The sequence below is a fragment of the Protopterus annectens genome, chromosome 10.part0 (genome assembly GCF_019279795.1).
Source record: "Protopterus annectens isolate FY-2018-M chromosome 10.part0, PAN1.0, whole genome shotgun sequence".
Lineage (NCBI taxonomy): Eukaryota > Metazoa > Chordata > Ceratodontiformes > Protopteridae > Protopterus > Protopterus annectens.
In genome coordinates this window covers 558,365,511-558,392,215 of record NC_056744.1, presented here as the reverse complement: position 1 = coordinate 558,392,215, position 26,705 = coordinate 558,365,511, and positions in this window count along the sequence as shown.

The following is a 26,705-nucleotide window of genomic DNA, read 5'->3' as shown; positions in this document are numbered from 1 at the left end:
TTATGACTAAACCTTTCTAGCCACTGGGATAGTTAAGGGAACTTGTATAGCTTCACATATACTACAAGGTGCCTGTAAGCATAGCATAGCTTTGCTGCATATGTTTGCACATTGCTAAGCACCACAGAACTACAACAATTGAATACATACGGTTTCTATTTTTAGATGTTTAGTGGATGTCTACTGTACCTGTATGCAAAGGTAAGCATAGTTAAGCAAAGCATCACACTGCTCATGTCTACTGTACCTGTATGCAAAGCTAAGCAAATCTAAGCAATGGTCTGCACTGCGTAAACAAGCACATGGAATAAAAATGAATTAAAATGTGTACATATGGTTTCTATTTTTAGTTGTCTAGTGGATGTCTATTGTATATGTGAGCAAAACTGAACATAGCTAAGCAACATGCCACATCACACAAACAAGCACATAAACATAAAAAAAGTAATAAATTAAATTGCAAATTAATGAGGTTAAATCTGTTGTACACCTTTCGGTCCAGGTTTATGGACAAAAAGGTATTGTAATGTGTTTACTAACTGTACAAAAATTTTCTGGACAGTCCACAACTATGGGACTTTCTGTAAAGAATTGATTACATGGATTTACTATCCATGTTACTGTGATCTCCCTCTGCAGCATGCCATAATTAATATGTATGGCACATTGCTGAGGATGAACCGCGGCCATGTACATGGATACATTCCGTGTAGGCTCTACACAGAGCCTACATGGATTTTATTGAATCCAGGGGTAAGTGTAATGAATGTAAACATTAGATAATGACCTACAAGAATACATGCACATATCCTACCTCTCCATGGATGAACACTGAGAAGTTTTATCTGCTAAGTGCTTGCAAGTGTGAATGATTAGTCTGACTGCAGTATCAATCAAGGTGTATTAGGGAGAAGGGACTTAAATAAATATTTTCACTACCATTGACTAACTTAGGAGAGGAACATTCCTGATATAAAGGTGAATTGTATATGGCAACCATTTCTGCCTCTGAATACAATTGTGTCTGCAATTCTAAGGAAGTAGATTACTTTTGAAGCATATATCAACTGCAAGGCGAAGCACATAGCAATCTTGTTAAAGAAACATAGATAAATGAATAATGTTCACAAAATAAAAAACAAAGAGGTGCAATGTTTATTTATATTTTTTATTTTATATTGTGTGAGGAAAGATTATTTTCCCTGTTGCCAGGATCACTGCCAACCACACATCTAACTGCAAATTTCACAGGATAAAGGTCAGGAATTGTTTATATTATATCTGAAATGTCAACTCATAGTATGTCACATACTGAGTATATGAAACCTCTTTTTTTACCTTCACAGTATACTGTGTGCATCTCATAGTGATAGAATCTAAACAGTGTCCTGTCAATGTCCTGGGGTTCCAATCCAAAGATTGCAATGCTTGTGCGAACATAATGATGTTTAATGAGCATATGTTTTTGTTAAAACACAAGAAAGTTGAGGAAGTGTCAAAATACATGTTCACTACTTGTTTCATAATGTTTCCTCTATTTCAGTACCTTTATTTATTTTTTCTCTCTGTCTCAAAATTTGCATTTTATTTGATATTGCACACTGTGAGCTGACAGTGGTCCCCAGCAGTGAATACAGTTTACTGCCTAAGAAAAAAGTGAAAATTGTAATTATTACAAAAAAAGACTGCTGGTGGTACAAAGGCATTAACACTTTGGATAGTACTCAGTACAGAAAATGCACTTATCATGTTCCACTTCAATAAACACACAACACCGAATGATATTTGACGACCTTTATTAAACTTCCATAAACATGATTGTTAACCAATAGTTATAAATTTCAACCAAAACATGACACAGGTGATAATAACACCCATGGAAGAAGACATGAAATAACCATAAGGGCAGTGCAACTGCTCACCCTTGATAAGCAGCATCCCCCACTTGCTCACTTATCCTTGCACTAACGAGGTAGCATTCACGCTCACCTTCAATTTATTGAATTACACCACCATCCATATAAGCAGCTCAGCTTGCTTATTAACTTGTCCACCAGAACAACAGCTCACTTTCCTTCCAAACTTATTGAATTACACATTCATCACCAGAGGGGGAACAGAAGAGAGTAAACCTGTCCTTCTTCTCCACCTTCCCCACTAAAATACATCCCTGCTAATAAAAAGGGTGAGGGAGGGCAGCAAGTTCACGCCAAAATGTGACTCCTACTCTCATTACAGTTGACAAAACCCTCTAATCCCCTCCCTATTCTTACCTCATTTCCTCCTAACATCCCTCCCTCACATTAAACCCTATCCCACCCTTATTCTTTTAATCCCTCCTATCCCATGTATCTAACACCACTGAAGATGTCCCAGTCTGTTCCAAACTGCATTTGTCCTGTTTCACTTCAATAAACACACAACATCGAATGACATTTCACGACCTTTATTAAACTTCCATAAACATTATTGTTAACCAATAGTTATAAATTTCAACCAAAACATGACACAGGTGATAATAACACTCATGGAAGAAGACATGAAATAACCATAAGGGCAGTACAACTGCTCACAATTGCTTACTTATCTTGCACTAATGAGGCAGCGTTCACACTCAACCTCAATTTATTGAATTACACCACCATCCATATAAGCAGCTCAGCTTGCTTATTAACATGTCCACCAGAGAAACAGCTCACTTTCCTTCCAAACGTATTGAATTGCACATCCATCACCAGAGGGGGAACAGAAGAAGGCAAACCTGCCCTTCTTCTCAGGCCACCAGCCTGACCACGCTGTTCCCCCTCTTTTCACCAAAGCTTCCATCCTAAGGCCAAACATCATTCATGTACCCATTTTCTAAACTTCAGCTAGATCATAAGTACCAGCCCTCATCTGCAAAGAAACACAGCAGACTGTGCCTTTCTTAAGCCTCCCTCAAACACCTGCATACCTGCAATACCTGAAAAAAAAAACACTATCCCAAACCAGTGTAAAATCAGCTGTGCTTCAATGAACCTGGATAAAGTAATATGTACCACACCCAATCAACAAAATTCATTACCTTCCACCTCAGTTTACTGCACGGATTGCTCCTTCTAACTGCCCTCTACAACCTCACTGGATACCACTCTAATGACCAAAACATATCCTACAACCGATGTATTCAGCTCCGCAATGACTTCAAGGGCATTATAAAACCACACAGAGTCAACTACATGCCATTATGCCACATTGCAACCCCATGTATCACCCAATCTAGTAATAACCAAATGTGCTCTCCTTAATGCCAAAGCAATAACAATTCTAAATGACTCCCCATCACTACCAACCAAATTAGTATCATTAAACTCCCGTTGCTTAACAATCCTGCCATCACAGTAATTATCTCTTACAAACCATAAAACAGCTCAGCAGTCATCATGACATTCTAGCAGCTCAACAAAACAAGCCATACTATTTTGTTATTAAACCCAATTGCATATCATCATACCAATGAGATCTCTTTAACACAGGTGCAATATCAATCCAGACATTAAGCCCACTAACCTTTACAACATGAATGATTAAACAACCATCATCATGGCATTGTTCAACTACCATCAGCCATGTAATTCCATATTGGCAACTGGAAACAAACCATAATCCCCCAACAACCCCAATGAACCTCCTACACTAGCTAACACAAACACCAAAAGTAAAATAAATACTCCATGTCCCCTCATTCATCCTCCCTTACATAAGCCACTGACTCAACACTCCAGCTTATAAACCTTATCACATACATAACCAAAGCGGCAAACAGGTCAAATGACTGAAAGTAAACCCTTAATCCCTCCCTGATGTTAACCCAATGCCCCCTAAAACCAGACAAGGGCAATCACCAACAAACCTTAACAGTAGCCCTAGCATAGATCAAGAATTTTCCTGTCATCCCTCCAACTATCCAGTACGAGAATAGCACCTAAGATCCATCCTTGCCCTTGCTGGCCCTCAACTTTCCATAATGACTAACCACAGCCATAACAAATGCCACAAATACACCCCAAACCCCATACATATAAATGTATAATCAAAATACAAATCCCTATAACCCACCCTATCCATCTGCCGCAAGGGTGCATCAAAGAACTAAGCCACCAGCAACAAAACTGATAAAGTATGTCAGCTATTAACCCTACCAAAGTAACCCACTCAAACTGGCCAAAATAAACATGTCCTACATCTGCAAAGAATCACCACTGCCCCAACTGTAATGTGCCTTAATGACCATTGAATAAAATTACCTTCTACCCTATAGCCTCTCCAGCACTCAAAACATCCACAAAACAAAAAATATTACCTTTAAAGTACATTTCAATCAAGGCATTGACTGTTACAATAACAGAACTCTTAATTCTACAATGTATTGTACATTATCCTGTATCACAAATCAAACAAGGTCATAAAACATTAATACTTATTCTAGAGTAAACAAAAAGTTGGTTATGCTTCATCATCCTGGACAGTCACGAGTATCTTTTTCTTCCAGATCACTGTGCTTGCCTTTACACCTATCCATTTCTGACTACTCACCCAATGACCCCAACGCTCAATCAACACTAAAGCATGATCATCTGCGAACTCACTGCATCTCACCACTGGAACTCGGCACACCATCATCTACAAAGAAAAGGACAAAATTAAACCCTCTAATAGGAATGAGAAGGCTCCACATTATACCCACCTATTCCAAACCATCCACAGTGTTCCAAGACCCCATCTGCAAGAAAGAAAAAGACATGTAAAACATCCAAAATACATAACACATTCCAAGACATCTTCAAGGGCAACCTATCCTGCCAACCCAGGAAAGAATGTACCACCAACATTCCATCTATGACAAAGCAGCCATAATGAAGCAATGCTTCATATGACCCTATCAATTACCCAAGATAAATGTAACTACCAGTGGAATATATTAAAAGTAAACCCCACACCTGAAGGGACCTATCTCTATCCACAAACCAGGTAAGTTTACAATTTCAGACCACCAAAACTGTTGAAAATACTACACCTAAAGAAATCCCAGTCCCTCAGTGCCACACTCTCCAGGGATCTAAACCTTGTCATCACTATAAACAAGACATGCTGGAGGGATAGGTTCCTGACCCAGAGACTCCCCATACATGTCAAGCAGAGTGCCTCTTTGGTCCTCTTCAAAGGAACCTTGATGACTGAATGGGAAATAGGACATTCACCCCGGGGATCATGTCAGTCTCTCTTCTAGACAGGGGTCCAGGGAAGCAAATACTATGAAAGGAAAAGTACTTCGCCCAACTGACAATGGCCCCACCTAAAACCACATCCACAATGGATCCTCCCTTTCCACCTAATGTACCAAGCACTACTCTTATGACTTATAAATTGCCAACACAACAGGATTTGCTTTAAAATACTCCCTCGGAAAGATTCAAAGTCCGAAACTCAAATGTACTTCACTGCCCAGTGCCTAGCTCTCAGCCTTCCATTTCCAAAATGAGAAACTAGCATTTGAAATGTGGAACAAATAGGAAAAAATGAGTAACCCATTCTAACGGCTTACTAACAACTCCAGCTAGGAAGGTCATAGGATGGTTAAAATTTGCTGGTTTTACTTCTAACAAGGATCTCTTAATGAATTAATACAAGCCGCACCAATCCCAAAGGTTTCTCATTTGTACAGTTGCTCCTGCCCATCACACCATCAACTTGCATTTCCCCCCGTACTACCACAGCCTTCAAAGCAATCAAACCCACTTTGGGGAAACATTCCATCCACACATATCGCCATGCTACCACTAATGACCACAAAACACAGCCTTCTAAACAGACAAGTGCAATCAAAACATTTTCTTCAGCTGAGTAATAACTATCTGCAAAAAAGGAAAGGAAATACATTAGCCAAATTGTTTAAAATGGCACTGCTACCAAAATTTCCCAGTTCTATCAGGGGGTAGAAGGCTCAGTGTAAAAAAAAAAAAAAAAAAACTCATCATCTGCTATAAGTCTTCAATGTGATTCCAAGGCAGTTTTTTTTTTTTCCCTTCTCCTTTTTCTTTTTTCTTTTTTTTTTATATATTTTCTATAACAGTAAGTGAAAAAATACTCCTCAAAAAGCAGGAATCACTAATACCCCAATATACTAAAATACAGGATGCATTCAGCCTAATCCTGGCCCCACGTATCACAACCAACATCAGGACAATTCCCTTCTACACACTACTAACCCAGTAATCTCACTTTGGCAAATTTACATATTAGACTACATACTTGGATTACACCAACTTTACAGGAAAAGTCTCACCAAAATAAATATAAATGGCAGGAGTTTTACTTCTAATGTACCACACATTAATTCCCAGAGGGGATAAAAATACTACAATTAAACCTGGCTTTACAAGTAGAACACCTTATATTTTCATAACTAGATTAATTTAAGAAGTTAATGGAGATCTGTTATCATTTCCACCACAAGTTTCAGGAATGGGACATGAAACGGAAATCTCTGCTTTATAATTGCTGTCTGCAAAAATGTTGTAAACATTTTATTAAATGTATAATATCTGTCAAAACCATTGCAAGACCTGTTAACATCTACACACTAGTTGGAAAACCGTGTCAAGGAAACAACCACACCAATGAGCAGCTCGGCCGCAGTCAGCTTCCATTGAAAGACATGATTGCCACAATCCTCCGACTGTCACTGCCACCACGCATGCATGGCAATGGTCACACTTGGTCAGACTTGCTCAGAGCCTGCAAAAAACATTTGGTTTTCACTGAGGAAAATACCTCACCTGAGCATGGTAGACTGACCCTGCCAGAGAAAAAGGAACCCGAGTGAAAGCTACAAACCACCACCACCAACAAGACAAGACCCCATCGGCAAACAAATAAACTAACTCCTCCATGCATGCACAGTGGCTGACATTACTTAGATTCCCTCAAGCCCGCAAAAAGCCAGCCTGAACTTAGGCTGATTAAACTACCTCACAGGAAAGTAAATAGCAATTAAACTAGAAGTTACCAGCATACCTTCCTCGTAGCACTGCATTCCACGACCGTTCTCTCTGTCTCTGAACAACTCAGGGGAACCACCAACATGGACAAGCAACCAAAGGACAAGCAACTAATAAAACCCATGAAGGTGAAATATCTTAATAAAAGACTGTCTGAAAAAGTAAGAGAGTACCGGACTCTGCCCTGCATCACAAACATCATGTATTTGGAAAACCAAGACGCAGAGCAAGTACTTACTTTTATTTATTTAATTTTTTTTTGCTGTTAGTGAGGGGAAAAGCCTGCTATAACCATATGGAACCAGCCCTTAAGAAATAATCCCTTACTATAAATGAGGGACAATAGCAGTGCCCGGTTCCTTGTTACCCCCATGACTATGCTATTTTACTGTGCTAAATCTGTAAGGAAGTACTGTTAAGCAGCCGAACAGCATGAAATTTATAACAGTCAACCCCCACAAAGGACACAACTGTGCATGAACTGCAAAGACACCTGCCACAAGCCTGCGAAACAAGACTCAACATCCATGCTGCTGTACAGAAATTAAAAATGACAATAAGAGCCGGAATGCCCAGATCAGCAGCCTAGCTCGACAAGAAAACTGAGACAACCTGCGGAAAATTACTGCTTCAAGCCCACATTTAACCCCACATGCTCCAACAAGCTAAACACCATTAATCCTCTCAGAACATCCAGATGCCACCAATGAATGGAAACCAATTCCAATGCTACCAAGCCTAGCAAGCAACCCAGACAAGTAATAAAATAACTCCCTCCAAGCAAACACACAACTAACATTAAATTAATAAATTGGCTCAGTCCTACAGAAGTCCTCTTGAGCCCCCCATTTGGCCATATGGCTAATCTACCAATTTACCACATACTTTCCAAGGCCTACCTCCCAACACTACCCAGGTCGTCATGGGTGTACCTTGTCTCAAGTTCATGCCAAAATGTGACTCCTACTCTCATTACACTTGACAAAACCCTCTAATCGCCACCCTATTCTTACCTCATTTCCTCCTACCATCCCTCCCTCACATTTAACCCTGTCTCACCCTTATTCTTTTAATCCCTCCCATCCCATGTATCTAACACCACTGAAGATGTCCCAGGACAAAAGGGTCTGTTCCAAACCTCATTTCTCAGGTTACTTTAACTGGGGCACACCATGTAAGTGTAGTGAGCATAGAGAAAATGGACAGCTAAGGCACGGTATGAATCCAATTACCTGATAATTTTGCCTTAGGGGGTCTGAATACATATTTACATACATTTTGTGATATCATTGTGTTGTTTAACACTCAATGATTCTCAGTATTGCTAACAACATGCAAGCTATTGTCTGTCCACTATCACATTATTTGGCATTAACTACAGTTCTAATAATTTCTTCCAGAAATTGCATTTGTGATATGTTAAGGAGATGAGAGAAGGATGAATGTGTCAGTATAATGCAATTCTTGCTCTGGTCATTATTAGGTATACCCTGTGGTTGAATTAAGTTTTCCTTTCAGCTTTTTTCCTCTGTCATTTATATTGTCTCACCACTTGGTAGCTTGCAAATGTGGTTCACTTCTTATGGAAAAAAGTGAGGAATTTAATATAGGCTGCCATCTGTAGCACAAATAAGCCTGGTGGTGGTGCTCAGATGTCAGCACTCTAGATAGTACTTAGTGAATAAAGTCCACATTTCAGCTAACTCTCCCTGTGGGATAAGGTATAACTGAAGTGACTTAAACAAACAAGACAGGTAATGCAGAATTCAAATCCAGTTAATTGATAATTTTACAGAAGGGGGTCTGAATACATATTTACACACATTTTGCTTGATCACTATGAAGTCGGGTAAAACTCATCTATTTTCACTATTGATAACAGCATATGAGGTGCTATCTATCCACTTTCATGTTATCTGCCATTAGCAACAAGTCTGATAAAGTTTGCCACAAATTACATTTCTCATATTGCAAGGACATGTGAGAAGGATGAATTGCTAAGTATACCGACTGATTTAATTCATTTTCATGTCAGCTTTTCTTTTTTATGTCATCTTTTAATAATGCGTTTTGCATTTGTGATCCACTCAGCAGTGCACAAACATGGTTCACTGCCTAAGGAAAAAGGTAATAAAGTTAATTTAGGCTGACTTGTGTAACACAACAAGCCTAGTGTCAGTGCATGGCAACCAGCACTATGTAAAGTACTTAGTGAATAAATTCCACCTTTCAGTTAACTATCCCTGTGACACAAGGTATTACTGAAGTGACTTGAGAAATAAGAGATGGTGCAGGGTACAAATCCAATTGACAGATAGTTTTACAGAGGTGGTCAGAATGCCATTTATCATAACATTTTGATTAAAAATATCACAGTAACTCACATGAGTATGATACTATGTTTAGTGCAATAAATGTATCATTCTTGCTTGCTACAGAAGCCCAATATAATGTCTATGTAAATTACGTTAAACATGACAATGATGACATTTAATGTAGAATGCACATATGAAGGTATGATGTGCATGATATTTTTCCATTAATTATTGAGGTATCACATATCATAAGTATGTTTATGGTAGCATGCATTATGAAGTATTTCTTTCACCTAACCCACCATGTCTAAACCAGACCATGCTACTGCATGCATCTGTAATGTATTTACAAACAAAAATATCGAGGGGAATTCAGTAAACCCTACATGATTTTTGTTTGTATGCATCCCGGAGTGATGTGTACACGAGAGCAAAATGTTTTAGATTCAGTAAATGCCGCTTAGCAGTGCACAAGTATACACAAACAAGGAACGTTATGTGTAATGCAAATTACCTCATAAGCAGGTGGATCTTATGAAAATGGCCCAGGTGGTGCAATCCAACAAGCATAAAGGCATCCGTGTAGAGCTTGTGTCCATGTCTGTAGTGTATGCAGAAATTTCCCATATAAAGGAGTATCCACGAAAAGAAGGAGATATAAAAGTCCACAAATATGGACATAACTCCCCTGAAATGGTTTGATCACATACAGTGATGTGTGAAAAAATGCATTGTCGATGTCTGAAAATGTAAGGCAATATGTAAAAATATATATTTTTTAATGGTTTTGGCATGTTTGCACTGAGTGCTGCAATGTGAAAACATGCCTAAGTGAAAAATAAAAAAGGGAAAAAAAGTATTTTATAATACTTGTCAGAAATGTATTATAGGACTTTGCATTAGATCTGTACAAAGGTGCATTGGTGCCGTTGCTTAGGCCATATGGCAATGAACTATGTCGTTATCAGGCTGTCAGCATGGTTATGTATGTAAATGAGGTGCATTTGTTGAATCAGTAAAAGGAGCAAACTTTTCCTCAGATCCCTTCAGTGTAGGCTCCTACATCATGTTAAGGTTACCACTGGATGTCGATGCCAGTGGGTAGGGTTGTGTCCCGTTACTCACAGGAATTTTTTTACTACCCAATGCATGTGTTTAGGCAGCATGCAGCAGTTCACGTGACGTTTAACTTGTATGCGTTGCTGTCTTGTCACATGACAGTGATGATTCTTTAGGAGTCAATAAGATATGCTGAGTGAAGCAATGCACAGAGGAACACTTGCAAGTTAGGCAGGTGAAATGCATAACAACTATCCAATTTCATATGGTGGACCTACAGCAGACCTGTGTAAAGTATGCATACACCCTATAATTTGTTTTATCCTCAATATTCTGAAGCACTGGAGTGCTGACTTGGAAATTTTAACTGATGAGATAATGCTAGGGGCTACTGTAGCTATACTGAATCTGCATGTACTAGAGGCTGAAGTCAGTGCTGTTGGTGCTGCTGACAATAGGCCTAGACTGAAAAAGAGAAGACTGTTTAGTCCCAAGGTAACTTTCCAGGAGCTATATGAGCTGAAGATTATAGAGTGCTACAGGGTGGACAGGGACATATTACAAGAGCTAACCGAGTCCTTTCACCCTCAACTCAGAGCCAGAGCCAACAGAGAGGAACCCATCCCAGTGGAAACACAGGTATGTGCAGCCCTTAGGATACTCGCTACAGGTACATTTCAAAGACCAACTGGGCACATGATGGGGGTCTCACAGGCATCTGCATCCAGATACTCCATCAGTTCCTGGATGCTATGCTACCATATGCCACTGAGCACACGTCTTTTCCTCTCTCCCCTGAGGCGAGGATCAGCAATATGAAACAGTTCTACCATGCAGCACACTACCCTGAGGTACTGGGTGCCATAAACTGCATCCATGTACACATCAAGGCTCCACTTGGTGAGCAGGGTAGAGTCTACGTTAACTGTAAGGGATACCACTCCATCATCTGCCAGGTCATGTGCAATGCCCAGGGGATTATCCTGAATGTGTGTGCTGGCAGCCCTGGCAGTTATCACGACTCCTGTATCTGGCAAACACCACAGCTCTACCAGATGTTTGCTAGGGGGTACATTCCACACAGCCATTTACTGGGGGATGTTGGGTACACCCTGGCACTGTGGATGATGACACCCATCAGAAATACACAAGCACCCACAGAAGAATGCCACAATGAGGCACACGTACAAACTAGGAAACGTGTGTTTGGGCTTCTGAAGTCACTGTTCCAGTACCTAGATATAGCTGGTGGAGCCCTGCAGTATTCTCCAGCCACATGTGCACATATATTTGCAGTATGTGCTGTGCTACACAATATTATCCTGTGGAAACAGCTGCAGCAGGACCAGCAAAGGGAAGAAATATACAGCCCTCCACCAGTGGGTAGATCACCACAGCCACAGTCACACGAGGACTCTAAGGAGGAACCCCCTGCTGATGTTCCTGAACGCAGATGTAGGCATGCTCAATATAGCATGGCAGTGGTTAAGAGGCAATGCATAGCACATTCACTGACAACCTAGGGCCATAGAGACTGGCACTGTCAGCTGCTGCATTTGCAAGGTAAGTCTATATCCTCCACAGAACTTGTAAAGATTATTATGATATGGATTGTTATGGATCTGGTACATTATGCAAGTAAATATAGTGGGCTACATACACATAAATTCCATCCACATAGGACTACAGATACCATTCCACTACCTTGTTTCCAGGAGTATTCACTAGTCCATGGAATACTCATGCAGAACTTATGCAACAAAATACCAGTACATCTGTCAAGGGAGATGTTAGACAGTGGGGTGACATGACAGTCAGACTACTGTGTATCCCAGCAGAACATGTGGTGGTGTTCCGCCACCCCCAACACATAGATGTTCCCTTGAAACTGCTGTAACACAAATTCAGCAATAGTATAGCAGCATTCCAGGCATTCAAATGACAGAAGCAAAAAAATTGATCATAAATGCTATATCTTACTTAGTGCAGGAATAACTATATATGTATATCTGCAATTGAATATGAGAAGAATGTTTGTTGTGTGTCAAACAGCTTGTGTGGCTCAAAGGACTATGGCAATTAGCTTGTGTAGTGGTATTCAGGGTTCTAATCTAGACATAACCACTTATTTTGGATGCCAGGTAGTATTACTTTTTGTTTTACAGACCGTCAGTCTTGTGTGTGATGCAATATTATTAACCTTTGTGACATACTAATTACATTACACAACTGAAGAAAGTCATAGCCAAGTTCAGTAATGAGCAGTAGTGCAACAACTGGGACTGATGTCATATTTTATGTGTAATACATCAGTTCTCGACTGGAGTACAGGTAGGTGTGGGCTGGAGTCAGGTTATAACTAGCAAAACCCCCAGTGGACATGCTAAAAATATATATACAGACACACACACATGCACACACACACACACACACACACACACACACACACACACACACACACACATATATATATATATATATATATATATATATACATATATCTCTGTCTCCACACATTCTTCTACATAAGAAATATACATATATCATGCACGCACACACACACACACACACACACACACACACACACACACACACACACACACACACACACACACACACAACACACACGCACACACAAACACACATCCATGTATAGTTATGTCCCTGTTATATATAGATATATATTTATATGTTGGTGTATGCCTGTATTGTCTTACATACGCTGATAATGGTGATTAAAGCTGCACTATAACACATATATAATGTTGCTCAAAGGATCAAATGTAAGGGTTCAACATTAGATATTGCACTTTCCTACAGCGCCCTGTGCCTGCTGGATATCACAGCACATGCACCAACAAGTCAACAGGTGGTGTTATGTACCATGTTGTATATGCATTCATAGACAGGGCACATTGTTTTTGCCCACATGCTTGCTCATCCAAATGCAAAGAGCCACATATGAGCAAAATGGCTACTGCAGACACAAGGTTAGGATAAACAACAGTTATCTGACTGCAAGGCTACTAGATGCAGAGAACAATTGAGGAGCAATGTTTGCAGCACACACATGCCATTAAACACTAGCCTAGATTATGTACTACACTAGTATTTGCCTGCAGTCATGTGTAAAATATACTTCATTTGTGGCATATGCAGTAAATACTGTAATCTGTAGTGTATAACACTAGATGGGGAGGGGCTCTAATCTCACTTCGTTTTGCTTGGTGCATATGTATGCATCCCCTTGCATAACAAATGGGAATTCCACATTTCAATGGGCCTGCAATTTTTGGCCCTTGCAGGTGCTTCCTGCCTTCAAACCCCTCTGTTCCAATAGGCCTGCTGATGTCATGTACCTTAACACTACCGACTGCCATGGTAATGTCAGACATAAGCTGTGGTGCATGCTATAAATACTGTGATCTGTAGTGTGTAACACTAAATAAGTAGGGGTTTTAATGTCACTCCTGTTCACATGCTGTGTTTGTATGGGCATCCATCTTACTCTGGTCCACATGCTGTGTTGGTGTGTGCATCCCCCTGTACCACAGTGACTTAAACAAAGGTCAAGTTTTGCAGTATTATGGCTGTCATAGGTGATGTGCCCCTACAAAGTCCTGACCAGAACAAGGCCTGCTGATGTCATCTACCATAACATTATCTAAAGAGATGTTAACAGCACACTAGAGGTGTAGTGCAATCATCAATTACTGTGATCTCTCATGTGTACCATTAGATAATCAGATTGCAGCCAATTTGAACTGTGCATGCTGTGCACTGTTCTGTATATATGAATTGAAAGTGTTACTATTTTCACTGTACCCAGGTGTGTGGGTGTAGATGTTGCACCATTTTCCTTCAGTGTATGCAATCATAGGACCATTGGACAGTAGTAGCTTAATGGAGATAGGTTATATTCTAGTCACGTTCTAACCCTTGTTTACACAATCAGCACATACTGTCCCTGTCCACAAGGGGAACATGCAGAAGCTCTATGGTGACATGACAGTCATCTATGCAATCATACAGATTGCATCTGAGGATCGCCAGTGAGGTGCACTGTTTGCCATTAGGTGGGGGTCTGTTTCAACAGTTTGTGACAGTGTGGTACACATATCTCCCGAACAGCATGCATTATTAACTGCACATACCAGGTAATGGGGCCTGATAAAATCCCAGGCTGCAGCCTACATGAACACAAGTAGGGACTTGCAGCACCTTTAGGTGCCCTATTCAACCAAAACCTGAGTACCGGGTTTGTCCCAGCCAAGTGGAGGACAGCCACTGTCATCCTTTTGCACAAAGGTGGAGCATCCACTGATCCAGCAAATTAGAGATCTATCAACCTAACTAACCCGATCTGCAAAGTCATGTAATGGACTATCATGGAACTCATTAACAAGGATATTGGTAACATCCAAACACTCGATCCCACACAGTTTGGTTTTGTCAGGGGATGTCATGCCTGTTAAATTTGGTCAACTTCTTTGAGACAGTCTCCAAAGCCATGGATGAAGGGAAGATGGTGTTTGCCAGCTACCTTGATCTGGCCAAAGCCTTCGATACTATTCCCCACTCAGGTATAATAGATAAACTCTTTCAACTAGGCATCACTCTGTATGTTACCAGACTGGTAGCAAACTGGTTCACTGATAGAACCCACCTACTCAAAATAGGGGAATCCACCTCAAGCAGTAGACCCATAATGATTTGTGTACACCAGGGATCGGTCCTGGGGCCTAAGTTGTTTGGGATACAGTTTTCTGAGGTGCAGGCCAAATTCAGTGGACTATGGCTGACCAAGTTTGCAGATGACTGCAAGCTGGCCACTGTCATCACTTCCCTTAGTGATGTGGACGTCCTTCAAGAGGGTCTCACCCAAACAAATGCCTGACTCCAGAAACATTGGCCTCAAACAGAATGCTAAAAAATGCCTCATGATCCCCTCTGTGGAGAGTGATATCCCCATAAATTATCACAATAATAACAAGGACCTAAGCTCCCAATCAGTCGTGAGGGACTTGCAGACCCAGGTTGATAGCAAACTGACTTTTGACCGTCATATTACTCCCATTGTAGATAATGCTTTCTACATGGCCCACCACATTAGGAAGGTTATCTCATCCCAGGACAAGGTGGTCGTAACATCCCTGTATTCTTCCCTTATAAGACCTATTGAGTACAATGCTCCTTTTGACATGTACTTCACAAATCACATGCAGCAGCTGGAGAGACCACAGATGTTCTCACCAGGATAATCCAGGGCCTCAAACATCTAACCAACACAGATGGGGTAAAAGCCCTGTTCCTCTACTTAGTCTCATACAGACGCCTCAGAGGTGGCCTATTTCTGGCATGCACAGCAATCTGAGACCTCGCCTTGATGGGACTGCTGCATATATACAAGTCAAGCTGCACTTGAGTAACCCACACACGTGACATCAACCTGGTCTGTGACATCAATAGGACTTTCTGGTGGGACAGATTTGTATCCAAGAAACTCTCTCTTCTGTGGAACAGACTCCCTCTCAATGTCAAGATGAGTACCTCATTAACCCATTGTAAGCACAACCTGGATTAATGAGGGGGGTACACCCCTGGGATTCCACCTGTGTCCCTGCTGCACATTGGCATTGGGTGCTAATGTGTCAGAACACAGGCTAAATTCTTAGACAGGTGTGTAAGAGCCTCAGTTACAATAGCCTAGTAGCTTCCTATGATCCAATGTCCTTACAGCAGGTAATACATGTACCATTCCACTCACAGAGTTGCAGCATGTCAGGCCATCAGGCATTGTGGACGCACTGTGGAGGTGTTTTACATACTTGCATATCAGCCGTTGGATAGCTAAGTGTCTGACAGTCATTATCTGGGAAGATAGTATTTTCTAGACCAGTGCTACAGTGAGACCTGTCACCAGTGGACTACCCACATGCATGGTTCCCGGGACTACCCCTCTTATCCATTCCATTCCCTGCAGTCACTGCCACTGCCAGTGACCTCTGACTGGGTACATTTGCAGATGATTGCAAATAAGGGTCTGTAAATGCTTCACAGAAAGAACCAACAGTTACACAGGATGGGCTGACACACACATTCCCTTGCTGTAATAGACATTGACAAATACTACATGCCAAGGTATGCACAATGCTATACTTTTGGCAGCCAGCCACCCCCTGGAAATACCATATTGTCTGCTCACTTCAACAGTTGGCCTGTTAGACAGGGACTTACACACAGAGAGATGTAGCCTTTGACTTTTACTGGTCAGTAAGATGTGGAAGTTCATGCACTGTTGTACAACATATAGATAAAGGTATGGCCTGTAAATCCCAGAATTTCATTCTTACACTCTATGTGGCACTCATCACACCTATCATTGAGTGTAATGACATCTGTGGTATTTAAATACACAGGCATATCTGACACCTGTAACAGCCAGAGAAGTCCCACAGTAACCCAGTACACAGTGTACATAACATGTCCAATGCAGACTGTGTCAAGGCTGAAATTGTGTATTCTGTTCACTACATGGTTTAGAGGGGAGGTGTATCCTGCACATCCAAGAAATGACTATTATGGGACATACCTGTTGTACACAGCTGCACATTGACTGTGTTATAAATAGGCCATGCTGGAAAGACAGGTATGTAACCATGACAGTGCACACTACATGTTGTAATGCACATCAAGTGTAAGTAACACAATGGGATGCAGAACAAGAGTCATAACTAGCTGAGGACAAATGTCTGTAATGGACACTGGGTTGTAGATGATGCATCTTCTATGCCACAGCTTGTAGATTTGTCAGCTCCCAGAATCCTGCTTACACTTATCAAGGAAATCACATTGTGTCATAGATTATGGATGCAGGAGCAGGCTTGTGATGCCATTGTCCCTGTTAGCCTGTGATACACATATAATGCTATGGAGCCATGCACCTCTACTGTTTTACCTTTGTGAAGACATTTTAATTCTGTACTGACATTCCTTCCTGTGCTCTGATGGTTATGGGTTTATTGTAGCACTGTAGCCACAGCTGCATCCCAAACAATCTGGAATCTGAAACATAAACAGTTTTATGACACACCACTCATTTTGTAAGTATACAGCCATTACAACATCATCACAACATAATGTGGTGTACTCAGTACAACCACCGCCAGACAATACCTGTCAGTGACCAGTACAAGTAGCATGTGAAAGACAACAGTAGATTAAAGGAATACATTGCAATTTAGGTAGTCATCCTGTGCATCAGACACATAGCTTAATTTCTCTGCATAGATGATATGAATGACAGTGATATGACACAGGTATCATCACTTGAACAGGATGTTGTGTGGTGGAGCAGGAGGCTAAGGCTAAACCAATAGATTGTCAAGCATGTATGTGAGTCAGGAAGGGAAGCAGGCAAGATTGACCATGGAATGTGCCATGTGTGTCTGCAGGTTACTTGATTGTGACAGTGGTGTGTGAGTGTCTACGTGAACACAGTCAAGCTCAGTGCTAGCCCTACATGACTGTATGTTGGACAGCTTTGGACTGTGCATGGCAGAGCTTACAGTTCTCTGTCTCCACCCCCAAATATGGGAACTGCCGCTTCCAAGAGTTGCACTGACACCTTCATACCCAAGGTCAGAAGTGGCGCTACTACCTGAGGGTGACTGCTGTCTGCTGGGACTTTGTCCTCCACAGGAATTCCCAGGACCAGAAGCCCATGGCCAACCATGTCTTGGTTTGAACAGTACACTTGTCTGTGAAATGCTAGATGCACTGCCAGTATGGGAGCATGAGTGAGCACAACCACATGGACTCTCAGCTGATGTAATTGCCGAACTACATCCATGGGTCCGATGCTCAACTCCAACCAGATGTTCCATCACAGACAATGACCATTCCAAAACAGATAATCTCTGATTTCTCTCAGACCACTGTCTTTCCACTGTGTCAGTCAGATGATCCAGTATCAGCAATGTGGTGGAGGCAGTCATGGATGTCAGACTGTGTTGCATCCATAACCCTGAGCATTCAACTGGAGGTCCTTTCAGAATATGCCTGTGTGTCCATCATGGCCCCAAACATATGCCAAGTAGCACATGATGGGATACCTCCAACTGCTGGTGGAAACATAGCAGTCCTCCCACGAGCACCCCTATCAATGTACCTGTGCGGAACTTCGCTATCTTTTTGACTATGGCCAGTATCAACACTCACCACAGCCATATTACCCACACCTTCCTGTTAAATGTCCCCACCATCTGACTGTCCAATATCTGTGGCATCAGGGGACTGGGTATGTGTAGGCATACTGACTGTGCACAGTGATAAGGGCAGAAGAGGGATGTCAGTCTCTGTGACAGATTCAGCCCCTACAACCCCCCCATGCTTCACTTTGGCCACCATCATCATCAAAGTCTGAAGAGACACTGACATCAGGTTGTGAAAGGGATAGACACCAACCCCCCGGTCACCTGTGATAAAAAGGGAAAATAGGTACATTAGTACATGCACTACTATGCTCTTCAGTACTATCTTGCAATATATGTGAAGCTGTATAGAATGCTGTCAGCATTACAGACTTGTCTAAACTCCACCATCATATACCAGGATCTAATGGCATTACTTTCCAAAAAACTTCTGTAGTCGCTTGTAAATAATAAGCTCCTTATTCAAGAATCTCATGAACAACAGTGATGTCCACTGCTGATATTTGTCAACACTCTCTACAGTTGATACATAAAGCAATCTGAACTGTCCTACACATACTGCAATCTATCAATGTGGTCACAACTACAAGGCATTGGTATGACTGTAAACCGTGTTCCATTGGTACAAACCTATGAGGTTGCCAGTCATGCAGACAGTCCATCAATCCAGCTGGCAGGCCTGGGATGACAATTTAGCAAGTATAATGCACTCAGTTTACATCTTTATCACAACAGTGTTATGCTTACCAGGAGCAGGATCATGGCCGGTTATGATTCCTGACAGTCCTGTGAAATATTGAGGGAGAGGTAATGTAAACAGCAATCCATGTTGCACTATGACAGGTTAATATGTCTACAGATCTCTTTACAGTACATACTATGTTACTTGGTATGTAGGTCACAATCTGGGCATAAGATTCACACTGCAACTAACCCTCCCCCTCACAAAAAATACCTGCCACCCATATAAAAGTATGTACAGCATGGAACACTGAATATGAATACTACAATATTCCAATGCTCATCCAACTTAGAATACCTGGACACCCCTCTTGTGTGGAAACAGTAGCATCCACATCCATGACATACCATGTGATAGATGCCTGGGAGATGTCCTGTGTTCCTAGGTTCACCAAGAATTCCTCAGTGGCCGTGTGATTGCCGTGCCCTGGCCCAGCAATCAAGGAGCCTCAGTCTTTACCACTAACACCAGGGAGGGTGTCGCATATGAGAGGAAAGGATAACAAATACACACAGTAAAGTACAATTTCCCTTAAGTGCACACAGAGATCACAGTCAGTCTGGGGCTGGTTGCTCCCTTGCTCTCCAGGTCCCCAATAAGACTCCCCACTGGCACAGCTATAGGGTCCAAATCTCAGCTTAGCTGGCAAGCTAACCTCCAGTACCCTCTCTTTCCCACCAGCGCTTCATGTCCCTGCCTAGGTAGCTGACACACCACACACATTTTGAGATAAGTTTTTGTACAACATCACAGACACCCCTGTGAAAGGCTGACACAGATTCTCTAGCTGTGCCCCTTTACCCAGACTATACGGTAGTAATTACTGGCACCACCAGCTAATACATATCATCTTCCCAAAGGCCCTTAAAAGGGTGTCCAATTATTACTGTGCAATATTATTATCCAATTGGTAAGTGTGACTAATCAGTCTAAGGCTTATTAGAGTGGCCTTGTACAATAAACTCTATAAATATGCAATGTACTCTAGAGCTTAACTTAACTCTACACAAACCAGCAACTGGTCAAAGGTTTTTAAAATATTTAATAATAAATAATTAAAAACACAAGACAATACTACTACACCACAATGCTATCCAAGAGTTCAGAGATCACACAGAAACTTAAAATAATTCCATAGTACAGTTCTGACATAACAGAAAAACACTTGTCTAATCTTTATAGTCCTAGCTATTCCTACAAGAAAACATAATTATAAAGTAACTTACTTTCATAGAGCAAGTTAGTGCTGAGGTTGGATATCAAGACAGAATACTTAGTCTCTCTCTCTCAGCAATAGCTTTTAAACTCACTAACATCTCTGCTGGGCCCTCCCAGATTACATCATTTTGACACTTAGGTTTTCCCAGTAAACACATTACATCATTTTGACACTTAGTCTGGAGTTCCCAGGCCAACAGGCTACATTATTTAACAATCTAACACCTGCTCAGGAAACTACAACAATAAAAGACATTTCACATGTACACTCCAGTAATTATTCCTTACGATAAAACAATAGAAAGAATGTGATAGCCCAGACCAAATGACTCCGAGCTCTACAGATCAAAGAACATACAAAACATAATTTCAATTTCAAAGAACATTTGAAATGCTTGGCTTAGTCTTCCTTACAGCAGATGGCAATGTTGCTACAATCTTGAAGTTCACATTTTACAGTGTTTCTTTCATTTAAGAAACACGCCTGTATTTTACATTTATATTTACAAATGATAGAATTATGTATCAAATTCTATTTGACTAGGATGGCAGCCTTCACCCATCTCCACCAGTCATCACAGGCTGACAGTGATTGTTCTGCTGCAGGCCCTCAACTGATGACACTACAATCTCTAGCCACATCTGCTGCTCTTCTGCGGGCAGCATTTATCATATCTGTGGCTCAGTATCACTCCTGCTTGTATGTCCTGCTCTGTTGTCCAATAGCATTCAAATTGCAAACCAGGTCAGCCCACAATGCTGCCCAGTATTCCCTATTTGTTCTCCCTCTGGACAGCAGGAGATGAGGATTCTGATGCAGGGCATCCAGGATAGCTTCATTTTTCAGCCACTGTAAAAGGGTCCCAGTGTCTCGGATACATATCTCCCGAAAGACAACAAAATGGGAAATATGTCAGGATCACATAAGTGGCAGTGTAGTATATAGAGATACAGCAATAACAGATGGCTACCAGTAATCATTGCTTGGTTACACATCTCACATTCAACACCACACAAACATAGTAAGGGTGTGGAAGTGAGTAGGATAGTGACAGTACTCATATATCCCTGCTTGTGCCATGACAGATACTGTGGTATGGTCACTCAACTAACACAAAAGCCCATTATGTTGTGGTTTGTATGTGTGAACCCCCCCTTGTAACATGTAAAACAAGCAGTGCCACAAAAATAGCAGTGTAGTATTACCACCTCTATCAATGTGAAATTCCCTGGAGAGTAGTAAAACCAGTGAAAAAAGCTGCTCAGGATACACCAGTACAAAACTTTTATTAAAACCAGAAATAAGTCTTCTCTAGCTCCTCGGCTTGTAAAAAAAGCCTTTACAGAGTACACCACCCCAAAAAATGGTGTACTCTGTAAAGGCTTTTTTACAAGCCGAGGCACTAGAGAAGACTCAAACTTTTATGCTGTTGTATCCTGAGCAGCTTTTTTCACTGGTTTTACTACTGTGGTAATAGCCTTTGGTATCCTGTTGTGTGTCTACAGATTCCCAGGAGAGTAGTTTACCTATTTAACAGAGAGCATTCTACCTGTACTGTACATTAGTTCCTCTGTAGGTGTAACCCATATGCAGATCAGTGACATATCAGAAGTATAGTTTCACACAAAGCTTACTGCTGTAATCACAATTTGTCCTAAGTATTCTTCTTCTTTCAGCTACTCCCATTAGGGTTCGCCACAGTGTATCATCTGTTTGCATTTCTTCCTGTCCTCTGCATCTTGCTCTGTCATACCAACCACCTGCATGTCCTCCCTCACCACATCCATAAACCTTATCTTGGTTCCTCTTTTCCTGTTACATGGCAGCTTCATCCTTAGCATCTTTTTCCCAATATAGTCTGCATCCCTCCTCAGCACATGTCCAAACCAACGTAATCTTGCCTCTCTGGCTTTGTCTCCAAACCTTCCAACCTGGGTCATCCCTCTAATATACAAGTTCCTAATCCTGCCCACACTTGTCACACCCAGTGGAAATCTTAACATATTTAACTCTGCCATGTCCAGCTCTGACTACTGCCTTTTTGTCAATGCCCCATTCTCCAACCCATATACCATAGCTGGTCTCACTAGCCTCTTGTAGACCTTCCTGTTCACTCTTACTGATACTCATCTGTCACAAATCACTCCTGACACTCTTCTCCACCCACTCCATCCTGCCTATACTCTCTTATTCACCTCTCTTCCACACTCACCATTACTCTGAACTGTTGATCCCAAGTATTTAAACTCATTCACCTTCACCACCTCTACTCCCTGCATCCTCACCATTCCTCTATCCTCCCTCTCATTCACACACACATATTCTGTCTTAGTTCTACTGACCTTCATTCCTCTTCTCTCTAGAGCATATCTCCACCTCTACAGGGTCTCCTCCACATTTTCCCTACTCTCACTACAGATTACAATGTCATCTGCAAACATCATAGTCCACGGGGACTCCTGTCTGATCTCGTCTGTCAACCTGTCCATCACCATTGCAAATAAGAAAGGGCTCAGAGCTGATCCTTGATGTAATCCCACCTCCACCTTAAATGCATCCGTTACTCCCACTGCAGACCTCACCACTGTCACACTACCCTTGTGCATATCCTGTACCACTTTTACATACTTCTCTGACACTCCCGACTTCCTCATAAAATACCACAACTCCTTTCTAGGCACCCTGTCATATGCTTTCTCTAAGTCCACAAGACACAATGCAACTCCTTCTGACCTTCTCTGTACTTCGCCATCAACACTCTTAGAGCAAACATTGCATCTGTAGTGCTCTTTCCTGGCATGGAACCATACTGCTGATCAGTAATCATTACCTCCCTTCTTAATCTAGCTTCCACTACTCTTTCCCATAACTTCATGCTGTGACTGATCAATTTAATCCCTCTGTAGTTACTACATCTCTGCACATCACCCTTATTCTTAAAAACTGGTACCAAATCACTTTTTCTCCATTCCTCAGGCATCCTCTCTCTTTCCAAGATTTCATTAAACAATCTAGTTAAAAACTCCACTGCCATTTCACCTAAAAACCTCCATACTTCCACAGACATGGCATCTGAACCAACAGCCTTTCCATTCTTCATCCTCTTCATAGCTATCTTTACTTCCTCCTTGCTAATGTACTGCACTTCATGATTCACTATCTGCACATCATCCAACCTTCTCTCCCTCTCATTCTCTTCATTCCTCAACCCCTCAGAGTACTCTTTCCATCTGCTCAACACACTCTCCTCACTTGTGAGTACGTTTCCCTCATTATCCTTTATCACCCTTCCTGCTGCACATCTTTACTAGCTCAGTCCCTCTGTCTAGCCAATTGGTATAGGTCCGATTCTCCATCCTTAGTGTTCAACCTTTCATACAACTCTTCATATGTCTTATCCTTAGCCTTCGCCACCTCTGTCTTTGCCATGCACCTCATCTCCTTATACTCCTGTCTACTTTCTTCATCTCTCTGACAATCCCACTTCTTCTTCGCCAACCTCTTTCTCTGTATACTCTCCTGTACTTCCTCATTCCACCACCATGTATCCTTGTCGTCCTTCCTCTGTCCAGATGTCACACCAAGCACCTTTGCAGCCATCTCCCTTACTAGTTCTGCTGTAGTTACCCAGCTATTCGATAACTCATCCCTGCCACCCAGTGGCTGTCTTAACTCTTCCCTGAACTCCACCTCACAATTATCCTTTTACAGTTTCCACCATTTGATCCTTGGGGCTGCCCTCACCCTCATCTTCTTGATCACCAATGTCATCCTACAAAGTACCATCCTATGCTGCCTGCATACACTTTCCCCTGCCACCACTTTACAGTTTTCAATCTCCTTCAGACTAGCCCTTCTACATAAGATATAATCCACCTGTGTGCATCTTCCTCCACTCTTGTATGTCACCCTATGTTCCTCCCTCTTGTTAAAATACGTATTCACCACAGCCATGTCTATCCTATTTGCAAAATCCACTACCATCTGACCTTCTGCGTTTCTTTGCTTAACACCATACCTACCCATCACTTCCGCATCCCTTCTGTTCCCTTCACCAACATGCCCATTGAAATCTGCTCCAATCACCACTCTCTCACCCTTGGGTACAGTCATCACTACTTCATCCAACTCACTCCAAAATGTTTCTTTCTCATCCATCACTCACCCACCTTGTGGAGCATATGCACTAACAACATTCATCATTACACCATCAATTTCCAGATTCATAAACATCACTCTATCCGACAGTCTTTTCACATCCAAAACACTCTTAGTATACTGTTCCTTCAGTATAAACCCTACCCCATTTCTCCTCCCATCCACACCATGATAAAACAATTTGAACCCACCTCCAATACACCTAGCCTTGCTCCCCTTCCATCTGGTCTCTTGCACACACAATATATTAACCTTCCTTCTGTCCATCATATCAGCTAGCTCTCTCCCGATACCAGTCATACTGCCAACATTCAAAGTTCCGACCCTCAATACCACAGTCCTAGCCTTTACCTGCCTTCGGGCATGCCATCCCCCTCTTCTCCTCATCCTAAGTGTATGGACAAATATGCATCGTGTTGGAAACAAATGGTTACATACCTGATGGAGTACAATACTCCTCTTTTGAAAGATACCGATATATAGATGTTGTGGCAATAAGATTATCATAAAAAGTAACTCTCATACACAATGTTTTCCCTAGCTAGCTGTTTACCTTTTTAACATGGTTCTGTATAGGGAGTGATTGTCTCAGATCCAGTCTGTGCTTGTGAACTCTGAATTGTGGCCAGCACATCTCATTTGCATTGTAATCAGCCAATCCCACGTCACCACTGAACAAGATATAAGGCCTCAATGTATATTACAACTCCTTTCTCTCTGCTGGGTTTGGAAATAATGGGGGACAGATCCTACATCATGAGGATGTCTGTAGCAGCTACTATTTACATACAAATGTGTGTGCTAGAGGCTGGAACTGAAGGTGATGCTGCAGGCAATAGGCAGAAGCAGAAAGGGTGAACACTTTGCAGGACAATAAGCTGTAAGAGTAAGTGTGGGACCTGTGGCAGCCTTGTTTTATAGGCAGACACAGTGAGTGTTGCCATCCCTCTGGGAAGTAAGGTATGTGTGTTAGGTAAGTGTGTCAGCCAATGGTATTAGTAAGACAATGCAAGCCAAAATGCTTGGTATGTCCTACAAAACAGGTAGGTGTACATTAATCATGATGTCAGGTAGGTGGACAACTGCCAGATCATGTGTTATGCCATGGTATTTCTCTGCTGAGTGTGTGATGGCAACTCTTGCATCTAGCTCAACTGCCACATATGTATGTTACTTGTGCATCTGTGGTTGTCTGTGATAGCACCAACAAAAGATTGTGGGCTACAGTGTGATATAACTAGGCACAATTTCAGTATGTACTTCAACATCCAGTGGGAATGCAGCCGACTGTTGCACTAGGAGTAGGATGAGAGTGGTCCTATCTGTATGCCTTTGCCCTCTGTAATATAGATGCAGACATTCCAATTGTACCACTTTGGTACATAAATAGGTGATGAGACAGACATACTTATCACCCTTTATAATAGTAATGACCACAAACATGTATTTTCATTGGTAGATGCAGCTGTACTTGAACCCAGGACCATGTGTACCAAAAAGTAAACTTTTTCAATGTATTTTACAGACTGAGCGATAGAGTCACTCTTAGAGTAGGTGAATTCCTACATATTTTAGTTATCATTCCACAGTTATCTGTTGTTAATACCACACTTAGTATTAGTATATGTATGGCTTTAGAGAGCTGTATTTGTATAACAGAGTCCCATTTAACATCCTCTTTTCCATTAATGTTTTATCAATTGTGTTCTTACATGTGGTAGACATAACTGCAGGCTTACCTGCTATCAGATACCTCAATTATGTATAAGCTTATGTGTGCCTTTATAGTAGTGTATTTGTGTACTAGAGTGCTAATTGCAGTACTATTTTTCTATGAATCTCTTAGTTGATTTGTGTGGTGCAACATGATGTGCAACACCATTTAAACACGCTTAATGTGGGGAACTACAACATTAGTATGTTTTGGTTAAAACAGCTGCTTTCATTAGCAGCTGTGTG